Here is a 20,581-nt window from a genome sequence, read left to right as displayed (position 1 = left end):
CCGAATATTAATTCTCTTTGTCCAGGTAATTATGTCGTAACGCAATAGTTATCAGCTATGATCGTTTCTCTTAATATATTCGTTGTTAAAGCATAACGTTTAGATCGTTCCATGTGGTTCGTATATAACTGATAATATGACAGGGCACGTACAACTGTTTGTTTTCGCACGAGCATGCACTTGCGTTCCTGCAACGCTACATATGTATATCTGAACTTTAACTCGCATCTATCTAGGCGTATATATTAGTGTCACGATAACCGATATCAAATTGCATACAACACGATAGAATCATATACACGTATATGGTGATAAAGTGATAATTAGCAGTGATAAAAGATTCGTTTCAACAGGTGATCATACGGAAATGAATCTAAAGGTTTGTTTACGCGGAAAGAATTATTACGTATAATCGACTTCGCTCAACTAGTAATTACACTCAATAAGATATGTTATTACATGCGATACTTTGTGAAGATAATGACACATTGATATCGCTATGGTCGACGGATTTTATAATACGTGAACATTAACGAAGTAATCGGAACAATCGATGAAACGTTATTCTGAACACCGTTTGAAATATTATTTATCGTTTGCAGAAGGGTGGCGGCACCTGGTTACTGTTATTTATGTAAATAACGCAAATTATTACTGCTCGTTAAGTGAAAATAGTTAATATCGACCTTGATCGTTGAAAGACACGACGTATTATTGATCATTAGTATATTCCCAATCGATAATATTATTTTTATATGATATACAGCTGCATTCGATATTTTATCACAACGATAACTTGAAGGTAATACATACATCAGCGAATACAGAGCTGTTTTAGTAAACTTCGAAAATTAAATCAATCTCGCAATTTATTCGAATTTATGTATTAAATGCGGAACTATCGGTATATTAAGGGAATTTATTAAAAACATTTTATGCCAAAAATTACATTATATTTTATAGAACGTACAAAGCCTTTCAAATTATCATACGGTTATCGTGATTTTATATTCTTGAAGGATGTGCGTCGCAAGATGTAGTTCGGGCTAGAATAAGAATATCCCGATCGAAGTTGCGGAATGTAATTACAAGGCAAAAAGAAAAACGAATAAAACAAACATAAAAGGAAAAGAAAGATATGAATCTTGCAGTTGCGAGTACGCTTTTGTTAAAGTTCAACATGGTAGATCGATATGGATGTAATCGAAGCGAGTCGAGCAAGTTTCGAAAGTATATCTTCAAATTGAATCCGCTGCACTTATTATATTCATATTCAAGCGGCTTTATTTCGGTGCGTAAGGAATTTCGTATTCTACTCTTTCGTGCTTGAATTCGGATGGTTTTCGTATACGTTTGAAATCGGTGTTGTAGCGCATCGATACACCGGTATTGTAAAACCGGTGTCAGTCTCGGTGAGCTCTTGCGTAGACGAGATCGTCGAAGCGCGACGGAATAGAAGGAAAAATGTGAAAAGACACGAACGAAAGAACGATCGGAGGAGCGAGTAGGAGCACGAAGATTCGAGGTGCGGAGAAACAATCTGGAATAGGAACGAACCGAAACGAGAGGAACGAATAAGGACGCCGGTGGTGATAGCGGCTGCTGGAGTCGGCAGTGGTGGCGGTGTGATGGTGGCGCGCGGCCAGGTATAGGAATCGGAAGCGAGAAGCGAGTAAAGAAAGGGCGACGGAAAGTGTAGTCTAGAAACTTTATCCACTTTGCATGCTGATGGTCACAGATTCGGGAAGACAAAATGGCGTATAGGAGCAAGAGAGCTAGCCGAAACGTGGATCGCGATTCACCGGGAATCGATTCCCTTTGTGCTTCGCCAACACCGCCACTTCCACCACTACTACCACCACCTTCGCCGCCACTGGTACAGCGAACGGCGGCACTGCCGTCTCTGCCTTCTCTCCAAACTTTGTAGCCAATTTACGAGCGACCAAGTCAGCGCCCTTCGATTTTACGCTAATCCGATGCCGATGTCGTACCCACCGTAGATGAGACGAACCTTCCTTTACGTTGGAAAGGGGCTGCCGGTTGGCTTAAAAGGATTTCATTTTCTGTACTGCCCACCATTCTTTGCCCGCCAGCTCTGTCTCAAGGTAACCTCTTTCTCTCCGTTTCGTTTCGTTTCGTTTCGTTTCGTTTCGTTTCGTATGGTATTCGCATTTCTTCCATGTCCGTACCTTCTCGGCTCGTTCTATTTAGTCTTCGTTCCATTCGACTTTTGTCCCGTTTTCGCCTTTTCTTATCCTTCCGCCTATTTTACCTTCACCATCTTTTCTTTCACTCTCAACCCACCACTTTCTCTTACATCTCTCTAGTAATTCAGCCTTGACGAGGAACCGCAGTCGTTCACGAAGGTAATGCGGTTTACCGGATAGAATAGTGGATACGTTTTATCCGGTGCGGCCGATCGAGTTACGGAATTAAGTTCAGTTGTACGGGAATAACAACCGAGCCGCTTTTTCTCTTCCCCTTGTATCTTTTCGTTTCGAGTCCTTTGGATTTTACGAGAAGTATGATTCGCAACAATTGTAATTGCCTAAAGAAAAACTTTTGTCTTCTTTGATCCGACGTTACTTCTTTTGCTATCTATTGCCAAAAGTAGTATAAGATTACCGAGAAACGGTCCTCGTGAGCGGCCCTAAGGGCTGCGAAGAAATCAGGTTTTGCGAGTTAGGGCAAACGTTGCACAGACTACATGATTTCTTAAATCGCGCGTCAACCGATGATAAAACGCAAGAATTGCGTCGTATCGCTGCCGATATTGTTCTTGTGGACACTAAATGGTAATTATATGGTTAGCCGTAAAAAAAAACGATCATAAGGCAGTGGTATACGTAGCTACAACGAAGGCAAAGGTTATATTTTCGCACCAGCTATGATTGTAGGCTCATGGAAATTCTTTGATTTGCGATCCGATAGCGGTTGTACGACCGGCTACGATCGATTACATTTATGACCATGGGCGAACCATAATATTTTACAACCTTTGCATCTGCGTGAAGATCTTCGTGCATCCGAACGGAACGCTCGCCAACAAATATTATAGATAGCCATGTTACTCGTGATATAAAAATGAACGGTCGATATGATCGATTTTAATGATTGGTATTATAGAGAATAAAATATATGAAATATAAAAGTAGAATCATACCCGATAATACTAAAAAGGTATGAATTCACGTGGACGTAAAGCGTATAGAAATAGATATATAGAATAAAATAATTATATTAATTTATGCGACTCTTTGTGCGAAATTTAACTGCGGTAGTATTCACTTAAGAATTGAAATTCGAGTCAATCGTATTACCAATAAAAGAAAGCGATACGTCTCTTCATCGCGTTGTCTTTTTCAGTAAGGAATAAAACGAAACGAAGGTAGGAGGAGCGAAGAATTGAAACAGGACAAAGAGGGGAATAGAGATAGGTCGACATGGAACGGACAGTCGTTAAGGAGACTGAAAGAGGTAAGAAGTCGAACGCTCGTAAAGCAGGTTGAACCGATCGTAAACGCTGGTGAAAGAGCGATGTCGTAGATCGCTATAGATAGAAGGATAAAAATCTCGGCGATATCGGTATTCGTCGAGCCGCGAGTTGGATGAGACTTGACGTCCATTCGATTTCAGAAAATGCCTCGTATATATACGATTGGGAAAAATTGAAATTCCTGGAAAGTAAAAATGCGAGAATATCCATTGGAGCGAGTAAACGAGTCCCGTGAGTCGACTATCATCCCCGTGATTGGAGGGCTGTCAGTCACCAAGGATGGAATGCGCCATTTTTCGGAACGTCCATTCGACGTCCTTCCAGGACCGAAAGGTTCATTAACTTTCGACGATGGCCCTGTATCTCTCCAAGTGTTGAATGCACCACTTCCGTTATACCGTATACGCGATATTACTCTCAAGATGATATTTATTATTCCAAGTTGCTCAAATTTGTAATCGTATGATCTGAAGTTTGTAACGCGGCACGGAATTCGAGACTGTGCATAAATCTTTGCTTCAACCGCCGTTGTATCGTATTCTCAAGTACATAAATTTCTTCGTGAAAACTACGCTTGATAAAAATACATCGCTGCGTGAAATACTCGTAATGCGATGGCTTTGAGCCTGTAAAATTCAACGGATGGCGATCAAAGCGACGAATATCGAATCGATCATCGCGAGTTACCGGTCATCTTGCGACGAGCGTATCCGATTCCAACGGTTTACATCGCGCAAACTTTAGAAACTTACGGTCGGTGTAGCAGCGAAGTTTCAGTGAATAGGTTCGTTTCGAACGAGAGAGGAGAACGTACCATCCGTATCGGAATCCCTTTATTGTTTTGCATGTATGAACTCGTAAACAATATGTTCATACGAAACAATGTTACGCGACCGGCGACCAGGGTACGCGTTTCAGCTATACCGTCTCCGTCTGTCGGACGGAGCTTCTTCCTCTGTCTCCATCGCGTATAGTGGTCGAGATTGCGATTCCATTGGTCTAACGTTACCGACACGGCGCTTTGGAGTTTCGACCGCAGAAAACAATGGCTAGTCGCGCGATGAAATCTGTGAATAGCGTTCCATGGTACATTTTTTCCGGCCCGCGTCCATTCCACGAAAACGGTTGAAAATTATTCCGTACTTGTAGCAAAACTACATTGGATGCTTGACGAGGCTTTTCATTAGGAGACAGTAAAACTCCGCCTAGCAGTCTTTCACGTCGTTTATTTTAATTACGAGGTTCTACCCTTGAGCGACTGGCTGGATTTATTTAGTGGAAAAATGATTTCGGTAACATGCTTTCCGACCATTATTAAAATCACCGCGCGAGGTACACTGGCAAACGGAATACACGGTATACCCGTTTCTTTCCGACGCGATGCACACTGATCCACTTTAGGGAAAATCACCACCGGACGATTTGCTTCGATATAATGGCTCTTGGTTACCTTCTCCTGCACCCGTCTACTAGATTGTCCAAATCGTATCAACTTAATTCATATTCACGGTACGAGCGAATTTGCTAGCAGAAAGTCGAGAATCGAGGGGGATGAAGACACGCAACGAGCGGAGGGAATCGGCAGAGCGGGAGAAGGAGAGAGAAAGAAACGACGGTAGGTCGGGACGAGGGGTAACGGTGGGTGGTCGACGAGCATTTGCCCAAGCGAGCTGGGTTTTAGCCCCGCTTCCGTCTCATTACTCGCTACGCTCTGATTGAATTACCTACAATCAACATCAAACATTTTTAAACTCAATTTCATGTACGTAGAATCGTGTATTTTCCCGCTTTTTCTGCTTTATAGAATCGCTTTGCGAAGCACGAACCCCCTCGTACACGGCGAACCTATTTCTCTCTTATATTACGGATATACGAACCGACTGCGTCGACCGTCGTTATTGTATAATTACCTCATCCGAAGCGTCCGAGGAGTGCACGTTGAAAAAACAACGACTTAACGTTTCGTTTAAGCACGTTTTCAAATTCACATCCGTCTTCCAGCTACGTACCTCTTACTTTCTTCCTTATATAAATTGATCAAACATCTCGTTTTCTTGATCTTGCTCGCTTTTATTTGTCCTTGCATGGAACTACGCTCGTAAATCGCCTCTAACAAGGTTTACAATCGAAATTTAATTAGGTAACCTCTGAGGGAACGATTCCTTGGAAGCCTTGCCATTGTTAAACTTTTATTTCGATGAATTTCTTTGTTCTGTTTTGCTAATCCTATTATCATGTAACAGATTATTGGCCTCTTGTAATTTCATTTGCCAGGGTACGAGAATGTGATTTACTACCTTGTATTATTATAATTAGTCCATAATCTCGAGCATGTATCAAAGACTAGAGAAAGAAAGAGATCTGGACAGAAAGACAAAGAAATGTGAAACGGAAACTACATAAATTTGAGAAATCGTTTAAAAAACGATTGCAAGCAATGCGATAGATTTTTAACTCGTTTAAAGAAAATCAAAGATGTAAAAAATCTTCATAAATGTCGGTTTGTATATGGAAACGATGATTTTATACGCGTGTGCAAATATTGTCAGAAAGGTCACACTTCAGAATCAAATAATTGGATGCGCGTAGTCTGTTCATCGAAATCCATAATAGCGGAATTGAATCGCTTTCCCGAGAGCGCGATTGATTTGCCGAAACGAAGCACTAATCAAAATTAATTCCCATTATTTCGTTAATGACACCAGGCCGCGTCGCGCTGCTCGTCACGCTTGCAGGCTCGATTTGGTGCGAATTAAGGATAATTAAGAATCCATTTGTATCCGAGCGAATGGAAACTCCGACCAAGCGAATTCGCGAAGAAACCCAACTTGTAACAATTACTTTCTACTACAAATCGAACCTTTCTCGATCTCTTTCATTTAATAAATCGATAGAATCGTTTTAAACTAAAAACTATAAACGTTTTCGGAAATTCTGTTTCAAGATTTTTTCTTTTTATATTTTCCCTTTTCTTCTCTAGACGCAATTTTCGCAGTAAAAGCTTGTCATAAACTTATACACAACGTTGACGCTTCTAACGACGTATTTTGTCGTTGACAAAGTTAATTTTTTTCGTTACAATGCAAACTTCATCGTGACGTAACGTTTAACTTCGCCTAACGTTGCCAATCCGTAACGTCGATGATCCAACTAAAAATCGTGACCTTTAGTCTCTTCGAAAACTTATCTTCCGAGTTTATCAACTTCGTAAACTGACATGGTTGTAATTTTAAAGTACCTGCTGTAACTTCCCAAGTAGCCGTACAGTTATTAACTCTTCGTAGGTAATTTAAAAGTAATCACGCTAATGAAGCACAAAGGCATCGCGGTAAGCATGCAGAAACGATCATGCCGTATATACGTATTCGTGTCTCTTTATGTATAGGAATATCTGTGCAGGAACGCATCCGGAGCAATTCATTCACACTACATGGAAATCTCATTAGGCCCAGATACATATAACAGCTACCTCGCGACTAATGGTTGAGTTTGAATCGAGCCACAGGACAGACGCTTTAGGCGGAACTTGATCGTGTCGATGCTCACGGTGCGTGAGCCATGACGTACGTTTCTAATGCATAATAATCGCCAGCAATACTAGTTGTATTGCCATGAAATTCGGAATCGTGAGGTATAAACCTTTTGGGAACCGGTTATTTCTACTACGATTAACTTTTTCGTTTTCGTATTTTAACGAATTCTTCTCGCAACGAGAACAAGCTATATGCCTAGCTAACTAAAAATCTATGACCTATTAATTTAAACAAAATTTATCCATCGCAAGATCTCGATAAAAAAATCATATAATTATATTTAATCTACGCATGTAGATTACACTTTTGCAACAACGTTATATTTAATTTATTAATCACTTTCAAAGATTGAGATATAGTGCCCCGTATGAACTCTGTCGACATATTTTAACGACTGCAACTAATAAGTTAGAACAATACGAAGAAACGCGATGAAAATTAACAGAAATTCCATGACACGGAAGTCTTTCGTATCGCCGAAAGGGGACCGCATGCGCGCGATTTAATGCGAGGCAGGACGCGCGCGTTTGTTGCATTCTTGGGGCGACTTATAGAAATTCTGTACGTCGACCGAAAAGTATCGACAAAGGAAAAGCGTGGCTTCCTCGTACGGCATACTACCCCTCCCTGTACATTGGCATACTCGTAGATATAGGACTGATAGACAACGCGCGGCAGCGTTACGAAACACGAAGGCAATGCGCGCGTGAGGTATAGCGGACGGGTATGCAGGGACTTCATTATAACCTCATTGCTTCCCAGCGAGTGCATTCGAATTGAAAAATGCGCAGGCTTGTTTTGAGCTACGGTTACCGTGACAACGCGCGTATGCCAGTACATACACGTATGCACCTACGTATACGCGCGCGTTCTTCTCTCCCTGTAGACAACAGATCCTCTCCGTTTCGCTTACACCGGCCACGCTTTTTCTCTTCTTTCCACCATGGATTTCAAGCTGTGCGCGTCGCACCGTCGACGTTCATCGAAAGGTAGCGGCGTATTCCGCTCGACGAGCAACGAAGACAAAGAGAGAAAGTGTGTGTGTGTGTGTGGCAAAGCAGGACGAATCGAGGTGGGCACGAGAGAGAAAGGGTGAGAAAGGGAGTGAGTGAGTGTGAGAGAGAGAGAGAGAGAGAGCCTGAGGAGGGAGAGGTGAAGAGAGGAGAGGAGAGTGTTAGTAGAGAGGGTTGAACCGGTGTAGGGGGTTACTGGATGGTCTGAGAGAGGAGTGCGCAGCGACGCAGCAGGTCGCGAGGGATGGTGTGCCGGGGACGGTACCGGCAGCAGCGGCGAAACGCGGGCATCGGCGAAGCAGTCACTATGACAACGGTGACAGGCGAGGTGTTAGTGCGCATCCGTGACCACGCCTACGTCACGATGCCGTGACGTCATAGCGTCGACGGCAACGGCGGCTGCTACCGACGAGAAACGTGGCGGGCGACGCTCATCGGTCCTACGTTAGAAGAGAGAGAATCGCGGCCGCCTGTTGCTACTTCACTACACGGAGGGTAGGCAACCCCGTGTGCCTTCCCCCTCTTTCGTTCCCCGTTACTTCTCTCCTTCTCACTTTCTCTCGATCATTTTAACTCCTTCTCGTTCTCTTTCGCTCTCTCTCTCTCTCTCTCTCTCTCCCGCCCTTCCTCCCTTGCTCGCGCCCTCTCTCTCTCTCTCTCTCTCTCGCTCGCTCGCTCTCTTCTCGTGCACCTTGCTTCCAACAACGAGCGTTAAAACAGAAAGAGAGCGCCCTCTGTTACGATCACGCTCAACGATCGCCCATCTCTTTTCTTCGTGGTCTCGTTGCTCACCTCTTCTTTCCTGCCCTTTCCTGTTCCCTCTCGTTCCACGCGTCTCGGTTCAACTTTCTACTTTTACCGGCCTGTCTTCTTCTCCCTCCAGAAATGTCGTCGTCTCTTTCTTAGCCTCCCTCTCGCTCGGTCTTTTGGCTCTCACCATTCTCCCTCCGATGGTCGTGCAGAACCGACGTTCGCCACCACCGTTGCCGCTACCCTACCACCGATTTCGAACGACCAACTCCCTCGGCTTCCACCTCCTTGCCCCCTTTAGCCTTCCGGCGGGCACCCTCCCGCGCGTGTTACCAGCCAGCAGCGATCCCCACGGCCACGACCGAGAACCGAGACCGAACGAGAGTCGTCGGCTCTCCGCCAGTCAGCCATCCGACTCGTCGCTACGCCACGCCACGCCGCGCGCTGCGTGTCTTTTCGAAATCGTGTTAAAAAGCCTGTGAAATAGAGCCCCTCTGCCGTCCCCTATCCGTGTTGCGCATTCACAGTCAGAATCTCTCGTACGTATCTGTCGTGTTTTCGTGCACGGTTTTTGCATTCGACGAGTTTCCGCTTGCTGTTTCTAGTGACGGTGTCTCTCGCACGAGAGTGAAAATAAACTAATTAAACGACTCGAAGAGCGAAAACGTTGATACCAAACAAAAAAAAAAAAGAAAACGAAAAAATAAACGAAACAGAACGAAATAAAGCAATATCGAGGGTGAGAAAGAGTCACCTATGTCCAGTCGTATGTTGTTCAAGAGGAGAAGAAAGTAGAAGCAGAGAGGAAATCGTGGAAAGAGGGTGACACGTGCGTGTACGCAGCTCATTTGACACAGGCACACAGACACACACACCAGTGACGCGCAGCAGAGAGAGATTCAGAGAGCGAGGACGCAGGTTGTCAGACTTGTGTGGTGATCGTCCTCGTGGTTGCTTGCGACGTCCTTGTGGCACATGTGCCGTGCAGCGACATAGGACATTCGTTGGTCAGCCACGCATATGGATCATAGGTTAGATTTGTACACACATCTATCATTAATACCTACATATATACTTTCGTTGGATCGTGAATATATTTAGGAGAATAGGAAAGGTGGATAGAGACTCGCGAGCCGAATAAGGAAAGCGAGGCGAATAGGTGAACGAGAGAAAGCGAGAAAGAGAGGGAGAGAAATGCAGCGAAAATAGGAGAAAGAGGGAGAGGAAAAGGGAGAGAGAGTGGAGAGAGAGAGAGAGAGAGAGAGAGAGAGAGAGAGGGAGAGAATGAGTGAGAGAGGAACACGCGAGAGAAACGAGAGCGCAGACACGCACACGCGATCGTCCCCGTGGTCGACTCGACGAGTCGTCGGCGAGCGGCGCGTGCTGGTAACCTGTTGCCTCCTCTGAGAACAAAACTCCAAAGCCGGTAATCGGGAGCTTAAGGATACTCTGATATTCCTGCGAAATTGTCTATGTGGTGTGCAATTGTGTGGAATGGGTTTCGGATGTAACCAATTATCATGTCGGAGTTTTTATGAATTTACTTAGAACGACCAATATTTCAGAGTGCTATGCTTCTTCGAACGGCTATTGCTTTTATGAAATATTAGTCCGTTGCCCCTTTCGAGTATCTAGATGCCCTTCTCGCGTAATACGAATGATGGATCGAGTTGAGCATTTAAAAATTAATTAAGAAAATTAAAATATATGGCATTTTTCGTTTCTCTATCCTATTGTCGTCAATTTAAATCGCTCGCTTCTGGTAACGCGGCTAGTCTCTGTTTCATTACGTAATTTATTAGAATACTAAGCATTTTTTCTAACTTAATTCTGTAGTTTAATTTTATTGTAAAACATGTTTAAATTTATGTAACATTGGGAATCGTGCCTATACGGCTATAACTAGTAATAATTTTTATCTACATGATTATCATCTTTTTACGATACAAAAGTGAAGTGATAAGTTAGTGGGAAGTGATGATTGAAAAGAATATATAATAACGAGTAAATGTAACTACGCATATAGTATATAGTGAAGTTCGGTAATAATAGAAAGTGTTAAACCATTATAAAATAGAGATATAACTACGGTACAGCATTCGTCGAGATTTCCATATTCTCGTAAAAGGAAACAGAAGGTTCGATGCAAATTAAAGCAACTTATTTTAATCAATTATCTAACTGATTAAACTAAATCGTTATGCGCATCCATAACATCAAAATATGGTAATTTCGCGACGAAAAATTTCATCGTACGTACATGAAGCGCTAAAAATTGATACAGTGAAAACAAAATTTAGTAGATGCGGTATTCGTAAGTACGAGTGAAACAACAATCCGCTGTACGACCCAAGAGCTCGTTGTTTTGAAATAATATGCAGTCGCTAAATATGTGCATAGAATATTTGTTGCTCCTTGAGACCGGACTATTCTCAAACAACGGTGCACACCTGTTCCATTTTCAAATGCGTTCACCATTTTCTTCTTTTACGTAAATATTATTATTCGTTTTACTACGTATAATATATGAGGTATGTTATATAATACTGGTAAATTTTGTCAAGAGAACGATTAAATTCAATTCGTATTCGTAATTCACTAAGGATTCAATGGGCAATCTTACTAAAATCATTTGTACGAAAATTAAATTACAAAAATGGTTATACATATTTACTTTATAATCACCGCGGAGTAATTCATAAATCGAAATTTGATTCGTTCCGCTTCGGATGTTACTTTCGACGATAAGTAGAATAGATCGTCACTGGCTAGACATGCACTGCACTATAAAGCGTAAGAACTGTCAATTTCATCTAATTCTTCATTCGATAAATATTGAAATACTTCAACTGTTTGTCAAACCACGTTTAAACGTGTATGCATTAGAATGATATCGAACTGGACGAATTTGCGAAAGCTATTCGGGCCGTGCTTGTGCCGTGGGTATAACTTTTCAGTACGCGTGTGACATTAGCTGGAAAGGTGGGCTGAAGTGGCTGGAATGAGGTTCGAAAGTGGGGTATGTGAAGAAGGACCGACGCGGCAGGCGATATACGATATATATCTTTGGACGAGGCTACGTGACCGGAATCTCAAAGAGGTTAAAGTTGGATTTGTAACGTATTTTTCCTCGATGTGGAAATACCTATCGACTGGCACACCGCGTGCACCGGCGTTTCGCAATTTCCATCTCGTAGCCTCGATTGACGCGGATGAAAGCAAAGATTTACGTCGAAAAGGACAGAATAGCGCGATGAATATGTATTTATGTATGTAGGGGTGCATCGTAAGCATGTTCAGAAAGGTTTTCGTTAGCTTTCACGCAGTGCGAAGCTGCTTTGGGATTCTCGTAAACCTTGCGCATACACGGATACAGCTTCTGTTTCGTGGTGCTTGTCATTTCGGAATGGCGACGTAAGAAGAACTTTTGACTTTTCATTCTCCCTTTTCGTTCCTTTCGTTTTGTTAATAACGCAATTTATATTTATTCTTTGAAATACGGTGACTGACGTTTCTACATTTTTCCCTCTCGTGACATTTCCGATTTTCTCATTTTTGTGGTTTACTGTCGTCGACGGGTTTTCATCGATAGCAGAAAAATGTTTTTACCGGAACAAGCCGCGGGCGTTTATTTGGCAGACCAGCATTCCTTCGAAAGTTTATTCAGCGGTGCGTTCTCTCGGTGATGTTGCATTTGTCGCGGTGCAACGCGATCCCTAGCAAGATAAATGAATCTCACTCCCCTATTTCCTAGGGGCGGAAGAACGGAACGTAGAATACGGGAACGTGCAGGAGCGGTTGCCACCAGAAACTCCTACCATCCCTATTCCCTTCTCTTGGACGTAATCTGAGATATCATCTAGGCAGACAATGTCGTTGCACAAATTACACCAGGAACATCCAAAATAGTGACACTTTGTTTGCTAGTTAATCGCTTGTAAATCATGGCGCGGTACGCAAACTGTATTTCGTTTAGGATCAAATCGACGTGTTCGTATTGCTAAATTACTTTTGTTCGATCATACAATAGAACTTCCAAATCTTTTACCATGATTTAAGATACCTCGAAATCTGTCTGCTATATGGTCGACTGTGCATATATAAGTGTACTAATAAACATCTCGCGTCCCGTAAATTGATCGAAATTCGTGCAATTGTTTTTTCTTTAAAGTAAGCAACATCGGTGATGGAGTCCTTTAATACGATTCGAGATGCTGTCGCGCATACAACTTAGCTGCACGAACAGACCGAGGTCAGGTACGTTATGTACCTTCGCGCATATAGTAGGGTATATAAATGCTGTCCTACTCAGGTATAATGCATTACGGCAGGGCGTTGCAGTAGGATACAGGGGGCTTGTACGTTGCATTGTCGGAGAATGGAGTAGACACTATACATACCAGAACCGTACTGAATTATACTCCGTTATGGTTCTCCCTCTATAACCGTTGAGTACTAGGGAAGTCTCGATACTCAAACTGGTTGCTACTCAATATGTCCAATACGAATACCGCATTTGTACGTCTAACTAAATCAAGCGAGCTTCGTTTCAATTTTTAATGATTCCCACACAATTTTTTCTATCCTCTATACATTGGTATTATTTAGAAAATGTTTGAATACCGTTGAAAGTAACATTCACATTCACTATATAAATTTTTGACATATTAAAATATATTAGATAAGGTATAATAAATAAAATAAGGTATATTCTATATGTTAGCATTCTCCTTCCGCATGTATGAAGTTAACTTGCACTTTCAGTTTAGAATTTCATTATTTATTGCCACCTTTAAATTGAATGTTCATTATTAAAGAGCTTTTTGAATTATATGATTATGTGGCTATTTTTTATAGGCGAATTTAAATCAATACCCTAGCCAACATAAACGTCACAAGGGAAGGTACTTGGAACTTATTTACGCCTTTATTGCTAATATCGTTGCTCATGCTCGATTGTCCCCAATGGCCACAGCAGTTCCTGAGTAGTATGAAGCTCGATAGTGCGTATTGATATTTCTTAGTTCCTTTTTATACGACCTGCCTTCTTCCATTCGTCGACCGAAGGGGACGGAAATCTTGAAAATTTTATTGGTCGTCAAGTCGTATAAGTGTTTCAACGATCGGGATACGTTCGTGGTATATCTTCCGCACACCTGCTTGCTCATACAAGCGGTAGAGAAAGAAACGTGTAACAAACAATTATCACTTGTCTTAAATTCTTGAGTGCTATGTCACAGTTTTGGTTTGATCAGAACACTGGTTATTAAAATTTAGAGATTAATATTTTAATGTCATTAACTTGAAGTAAACTCGTCTTTTAATGTAGAAACTTTCCATACAGTTTTACAATTTTGCTAAAGATAACCGCGAGAAAGACATTCGATACTTCACCGTGACCTTATAAATTAGATAATAATTCCTTTTATTTAAACATTTCTCTTTTAACTGACCATTAGTGTTATGTAATGAGAGTTAATGCGTAAAATAGTTTGGAGTACAGTTTTACTTCTTGCAATGTTGAGTGACCTTAAGCGATCTGTACTCTCGATTCTTAGTATGACTGTCACATTCTTTTCAACAGCGAGCTAATGATATCGTATTCTTTTCTGTTTCAGGTAAGTTAACTATTTGGAACCAGTCACGATCGATGTACGTAAGTTACGTGATACGATATATATATATTAGTTATTATGATCGCATCGGTAATGAGAGGTCATAGCGAACGTAAAGACAAGAGGGTCGAGTGCAGAACTAGAGAGAGGGGGTGCAATTCACTTTGTAATAAAAATGGAAATTAACACGAACTACGTGGGTGGAAAACAAGGCTAACCTCCGTCAGTAGCGTGAAGAGGGTAACGCGGAAGCTTGAATAAACAAACTCACCCTAACTGCTTGGTTGGCACCCTCTTCGTCGTCTCCATCAGTTTCGAGGCATGGGCCAAAGGACGTTGTTATGATTGCTAATGGAAAACTATCCAATTCAAAGAACAAAGTGAAGTAACGAGTTACTTCGCCGGCAAACGAATACACTGTGAAAGATGTAAGAGTTCGAGAAGGGCAGCGAATAAAGAGAAAATGGTACGGTTTGTTAACGTTGAGAACGAGGTTGACGGAAGATCGTCGGCAAAAGTGACCTCATTTATCGCGAATAAATATGATATTTGCGAACTGATAGAACGACGACGGGGTCTGTTTTTTATATAATTGTCACGAAACTGCTATTCTTCGTTAGTTTAATCTTTCGTTTCCATCAAACGTTGATCCATTTCTAATCTAAAACACTGTTTGTTTAATTATGACTGAAGGCATTCGAAGAATGAATCAGAGTATACGTATATATTTTCACAGATTCGTTTTGATAATATGATATAAAATGAAATCATTTTGATAATTTTGCGAATGATATTAGCTAAAGCGTTGCAAGCAAATGTTACGTGATTCGAAAGGGATTGCATTATCCTTTTTTCTACTTCGAACCATATAACAGTTATTTGAACTAATTTTCGCCAACATTCTTATTTACGGTGTTATCGGAGTGGTAGTACCAGTTGCACGCTGCACGCTCTACAATTTCTTTATGAATACGATCATATAGTATAATACGGGTTGTCAGCGTGATATGGGAAAGTTAATATCGTAACGATAGCCATTAAACAATATTCTAGAGAATACAAAAGATCGTTTGATCGTGGAATTTCTCTGTTGCCGACAAAATTGTTCGACAATTAGCAAGACCTTGTTCGTATTGGAATACATGCATTTGTCCCTTCGTGAAGCAGTGAACTTTTTAAACTTAAGTCTCGGCAAGATTTAAATTTCAAAATTTCAATCTGGCTTGCAAATCTGTTCGTCTCCTTTCTTGCGCGCGCACGTCCATACTTCCGCCCCTGTTAGATACCAGCAGATTGCGCCGGCTCGACATCAAAACTCTTTTACATCGTGTGTTCTCTTCTCTTTTTTATCCCTCGTCTCATATATCTTCTTCCCTATTTTCTTATTGTTTTTTTTTTTTATTTGTTCATTTGCCGAACCATCTTCGTATCTATTTATTTGTGTATTATGAAAGTCCTCCTAAAATGGTACACGGTACCAGAAAAGGTTCAGCTTGAACTATTCTACTAACCTATTAAAATTATTGAAAGTTTACGACAACATTAAAAACATTCCTTAAAGTTATATAGTAATAATTCAATCTATGTTCTGTGGTGTTAGCGGTGACCTATCAAAGATGTTCGAATGCTCGAAAAAGGAATACTTGAATCCATGAAAAACAAATCAAGATTCTTAAAGAAGTTGGTTGGTCCCGTTAACTTACCAACTTAATTACTTTACGAGACATTACGGTGCGGTGTTGGTCGACGAAGTACGTTTCTGGCCTATGAGTGTAGCTCGTCAGTCGAAGGGAATGGCGGGTAAAGAAACGTAGGACGGAAGGGTGTGAGGGGCGATGAACGTGGGCGAAACTTTTAATTTTTCCTCAAAAAACTTTAGCTGCTCGTTACGTTGTCCCAAGTGCATCGCGCTCGGCGACGAGGCGAAGTGAAATTAAAATTCATGCGACGCGTCTTTTCTCGGCCTTCTCTCCCACGGGGCCCGGAGGGCGTCCTGCAGGACAGCATCACGGAGCGTGCGTATATCCTGTGCGGTTGCCGCCGGGAAAGAAGGGATGACTAGGAATCGAGGAGGCGAAGGGGATTTAACTGAATTTGCAAATCAAATTTCGTCCCTGGTCTACGAAATTCTGTCGGAGGCGCGACGAAAAGGGACGGAACGTTCGCCTTCGTGCCAATTATCGTTCCTAAACCGACCTTCTATCCTGAGTTCGTGTGTACCCGCGGTTGTCTTTAAACTAGTCGTTTTTGCAATAAAAATGTTATTTTTCGAAAACTGTAGCAGAGAAAGAATTTGACTAAAATGTTCTCGGTCTCAATAGAGTAATTTACAAATAAATGGGATACTTTGTTGCATATCTATACCTATTGCTTACAAAAATTGAAATGTAATGAAAAACGTATCGTGTATCTCCTTTTTTGTAAGACGTTTATAGCGCCCACGTAAATTTTTGCGATGCAATCGTTTCAAAAAATTCATGACATTTTTCATCGATTTCGAAACGATATCGCGGCGGCACAGTTATACATGGTTCGATAAACGGACAGAAATTCACGTTACTACGGTCCGTAATCAGAGTTTCGATTTTACCGTTCGACAGCCGCTGTCAGACATTAATACCACTCGACTGTTCGTTCTCAACAATTTTATATCGAAGGTGCGTGCATAGTTTCTCTATCTAATTGCTCGTACAGTTTTTAAATGCGGCTTCAAAGAAAATGGCACTGGGCTATAATTATACCTACGATAATAACATCGTGATCTCATCAGATCTCATTCGCGGATACCGTATAATTAGTATATGATTAATAGTCAAGTTTTCGGTACTCTTTCTGTCTCTTCTTATCTTTCTTCTTTTTTTATTTTATCCAGAAATTAATTCACTTCCCTGATATCAATTTATAATCGAGATAACGCGTTAGAGTCACGTTATTCACACGATACGGTGACGTGGAGATTTACAATTCGTTCCTTTAAGTAGTACAGGGTAGTGATAGTTTTTATTCTATTCAGTTTCGTTAGCTGCCCAACTCGAATAAATTTCATTAACGATATGGTTAGTCATTGAGAAGCGCTCGATGATGCGAGTTCCTTCCTTCTTCGAATGCCTCCACACTTTTCCGGGTACTACTTGTCGTCGAATATCGAAATAAGTCGGCGGGCAAATGGCTAGATATTCCATTTTTATATTCTTGAACTGTCTCTTCCTTTTGACAACCAGTCGTATTCTTCTCTTTATTTATCCCGCGCCGTTTCTCAGAAGTTCTTGAAATTGGTCCGTCTCTACTAGAAAGTTACATCGGATCGAAGTTGTTGCGAGGTTGAGCTCTTGGATCTCGATGATCAGGGTGAAATGCTTTGGAAAAGCGTAGACAATGTCTTCTAGGCAAGTTGATCGTGCGATATTTCCCAAAGTCCTTTCAAAATACTTTTATAACGTTCGAAAACATCGAATCGGTATAGTGATTAAAATCGTCTAATGTTTCGATATTAACGTTTCGCATTCGAGAATGGAACCAACTCGATAAATCATGTTTGCGTTAAAAGTGTTTCGCAGTAGCTGACGGTTCATGTGTAGGTTGACGCAATGCGTGATAACAAAAAACACGTAAATGTAATATAGCTGACGTTAAAATTCGTAAATGTGGTGTTAATTGACGGTGTTTGATTCACGAAAAATGAAAGATTAAATATCGAGTTCGGTTTTAAAGCAAAAGTACGTTCGATATCAATTGTATAGGAAATATATATTTTTGTCGTTTTCGGCAGTACGTTTTAAAATCATGTTACGCAATTTTCGTATCCGTAACTTGAAAATCTATTCTTATATTAGTAACAAAATACTAATTTCTTTTCGATTTTCTAATTATATTCAGTTGGACGTTCGACGCAAGGTTTGTTAACATTTATTTCCAAACAAAGAAACATTTTTGTTCTTTGTGGAGACATCGTGTCAAACAAAACGGAGTATGATCCAGTGTCGTTGTATAACATATCTATTTGTTTTAGGATGCCAGTTTGCAAATAGCGTACCATCGACCCTATTTAGAACGTACGATAGAGGAATATACGCTGCGCACGTGACCTCTTTTCATTGTACATTAATATACAACATAGCTGGTCGCGCGTTCGGCCAAAATTACATGTTTCACAAATGTTACGTTCAACCGCAAGTAACAAACGCTCGGTTTTCCGCTTTGGTCTTTCGAATAATACGCGAAAAACAATATCATTACGCGAACGTTTCGCGTTGATCTATTCGGTATTGAACTTTAGAAATTCGACAGAATTTCTGAAATCCAATGAATGCTTTCATATACACGGAACGCACTTCTCGACAAGTGTGAATTTATCGAAAACGCGAGTAATTTGTTTCTTTTGATCAAAACCATTCTGAAACTTTTGCATTGATGGATGACCATGTTGACGATATCGACATGTGTCAACCCGTATCTTTTATTCTCTGTACCGAAGGAAAACACCTTTCTGCCGTATCTTCCACTTTACCGAAATCCTAATCGATCATCCAGAGTTTCGAAGCGACAATTAAATTATTCGCTTGACGAACGTGACGACAGTTTTCGAGGCTTGATCTTTCGAACACGGTGTTCAATAAAGTAAGGCTGGAATCTGATAACGTCGCCGAAGAAGGGCGTAAACGGAAACATCTGTTTGGGATTCTACGTATCCGTGGCGGGCTGCGATGTACTGGCAAGTGAGATTTCAGTGGCTGCGGTAATCCAGGTTGTGTAGAGTTTCTATAAAGCTCCGGAATAGGTTAATCTCGCGGAGCAAGTTTCTCTCCGTAGGGCGGCCTAATCCGAACACCTTAATACCCACTGGTAAAGGGCTATCCACAAACACACGTATACGCTCACGCACAAGCCTACAACTATTGCGTGTCAAGAATATAAACGTCGTAGTTAACTTGGAGTTCACGCATGGACGATCGTAAAGCTTGCGAAACACCGGACATTCCTAAGTCCATATCGGATAAACTTTGCAGAATCGTTCTTGACATGGTTCCGACGTTTATCGCTAAGCTAAAGCTGGAAATTCCGCGAAAAAAGTGTACGTTCCGTCTAAAGGACAAGAACGCTTTCCTGGCACAGACTATCGAACGATGTAATTTATTCATGGAGAAAATACTCGAGCAACTTTCCTTTCTCTACGATGATTTTTCATCTATATATAATATTGTCGATATTCCCCGGGGCTCGAGACTGGTTTCCTGCCATTGAAATCTTGTTTGATGGTCTTTCAGTTATTTCCGAAGCTGCCACTCTTTTTTTTTTTACTAAAATAAGTTCTCGTCACTTGCAGCGACAAAAGGCCGGTTTTGAAAAGCCCGTCCGAGGTATTAAAACCCGGGCACAAAATTGAAAATGTACGCCAGCGAGCGGTCGAGGCGGAACCGTGAGAGCAGGCGAACGACTGAACCGATCTCACACCCAGCTCGGCGTCACTCACTGTTTCCAATCCCATTAGCGACACGGTGATTCGTGAATAGGCGCGAAAATACGCAGCTTTTTTAATCAACGAGACTGACTATCATCGACTGCTTCGATCAAAATGTCCTTCGAGTTTAACGCGAATCAATTTTTTTTTTTTTTTTTAATAACTACTTGCGAGAGATTGGGAACAAACCGTGTTCTACGATCTACTTTACTAGTTGTTAGTCTTTCCTGTTCATCGCAGTGATATTTCATTTATAAAGGTACAGTAGAATATTGCTAGAAACGTTAAATTACGTTGACAAATCTATTTTTATTTCCCTGAAACTCCGTTTCAGATTACTTTATCTTATGTTTTAAAATTTGCATCCAATAAAAGCGAATAATTCGTAAAGAGCGCGTCGATTTTGTAATATTAAGAGCCAAAGATACCACCAGCACAAAAGGGTTTAACAAGACGATTCCAAACGCGTGTCTATTAATTGAGGTGAGCAGTTACAGGGTTTTATGTAAGAACTTCCTAACTACCGTTTAATTTAATAGTACTTACTCGAGTACTTGGTGCATAAAGTCTTCCGTTTATAACGTCGTGCACGAAGTAGAGTACTTTAAATCGAGACTTCTCTGATCTCCACTTTCACCATACAGAATAACTGATACGCTGAAAATAACTGAGTTTCCGCACTCTTGTAAAATTTTCGATGGCCTTTATCGCATTTG

General features: G+C 41.3%; 1 protein-coding gene across 12 annotated transcripts in view; it reads left to right on the top strand.

The window, feature by feature from the left end:
* The window catches only part of LOC126924020 (CUGBP Elav-like family member 4), a 606,431-nt gene that overhangs the window by 360,195 nt on the left and 225,655 nt on the right, over nucleotides 1-20,581 (top strand). For 2 of the 12 annotated variants that reach the window (XM_050738081.1, XM_050738067.1), the window contains exon 1: nucleotides 8,983-9,823. The exons of 8 other annotated variants lie outside the window; for them this stretch is intronic. The gene's annotated coding sequence lies outside the window, so the exon portion shown is untranslated. Of the gene's footprint in view, nucleotides 1-8,982; nucleotides 9,824-10,199; nucleotides 10,219-20,581 lie in introns of those variants that run through there. 2 more of the 12 variants (XM_050738073.1, XM_050738076.1) reach the window with 2 other exon arrangements.

The sequence above is a fragment of the Bombus affinis genome, chromosome 14 (genome assembly GCF_024516045.1).
Source record: "Bombus affinis isolate iyBomAffi1 chromosome 14, iyBomAffi1.2, whole genome shotgun sequence".
Taxonomy (NCBI): domain Eukaryota; kingdom Metazoa; phylum Arthropoda; class Insecta; order Hymenoptera; family Apidae; genus Bombus; species Bombus affinis.
The sequence above is the reverse complement of the archived record's forward strand: the minus strand, read 5'-3'. Positions and strand labels throughout refer to the sequence as shown.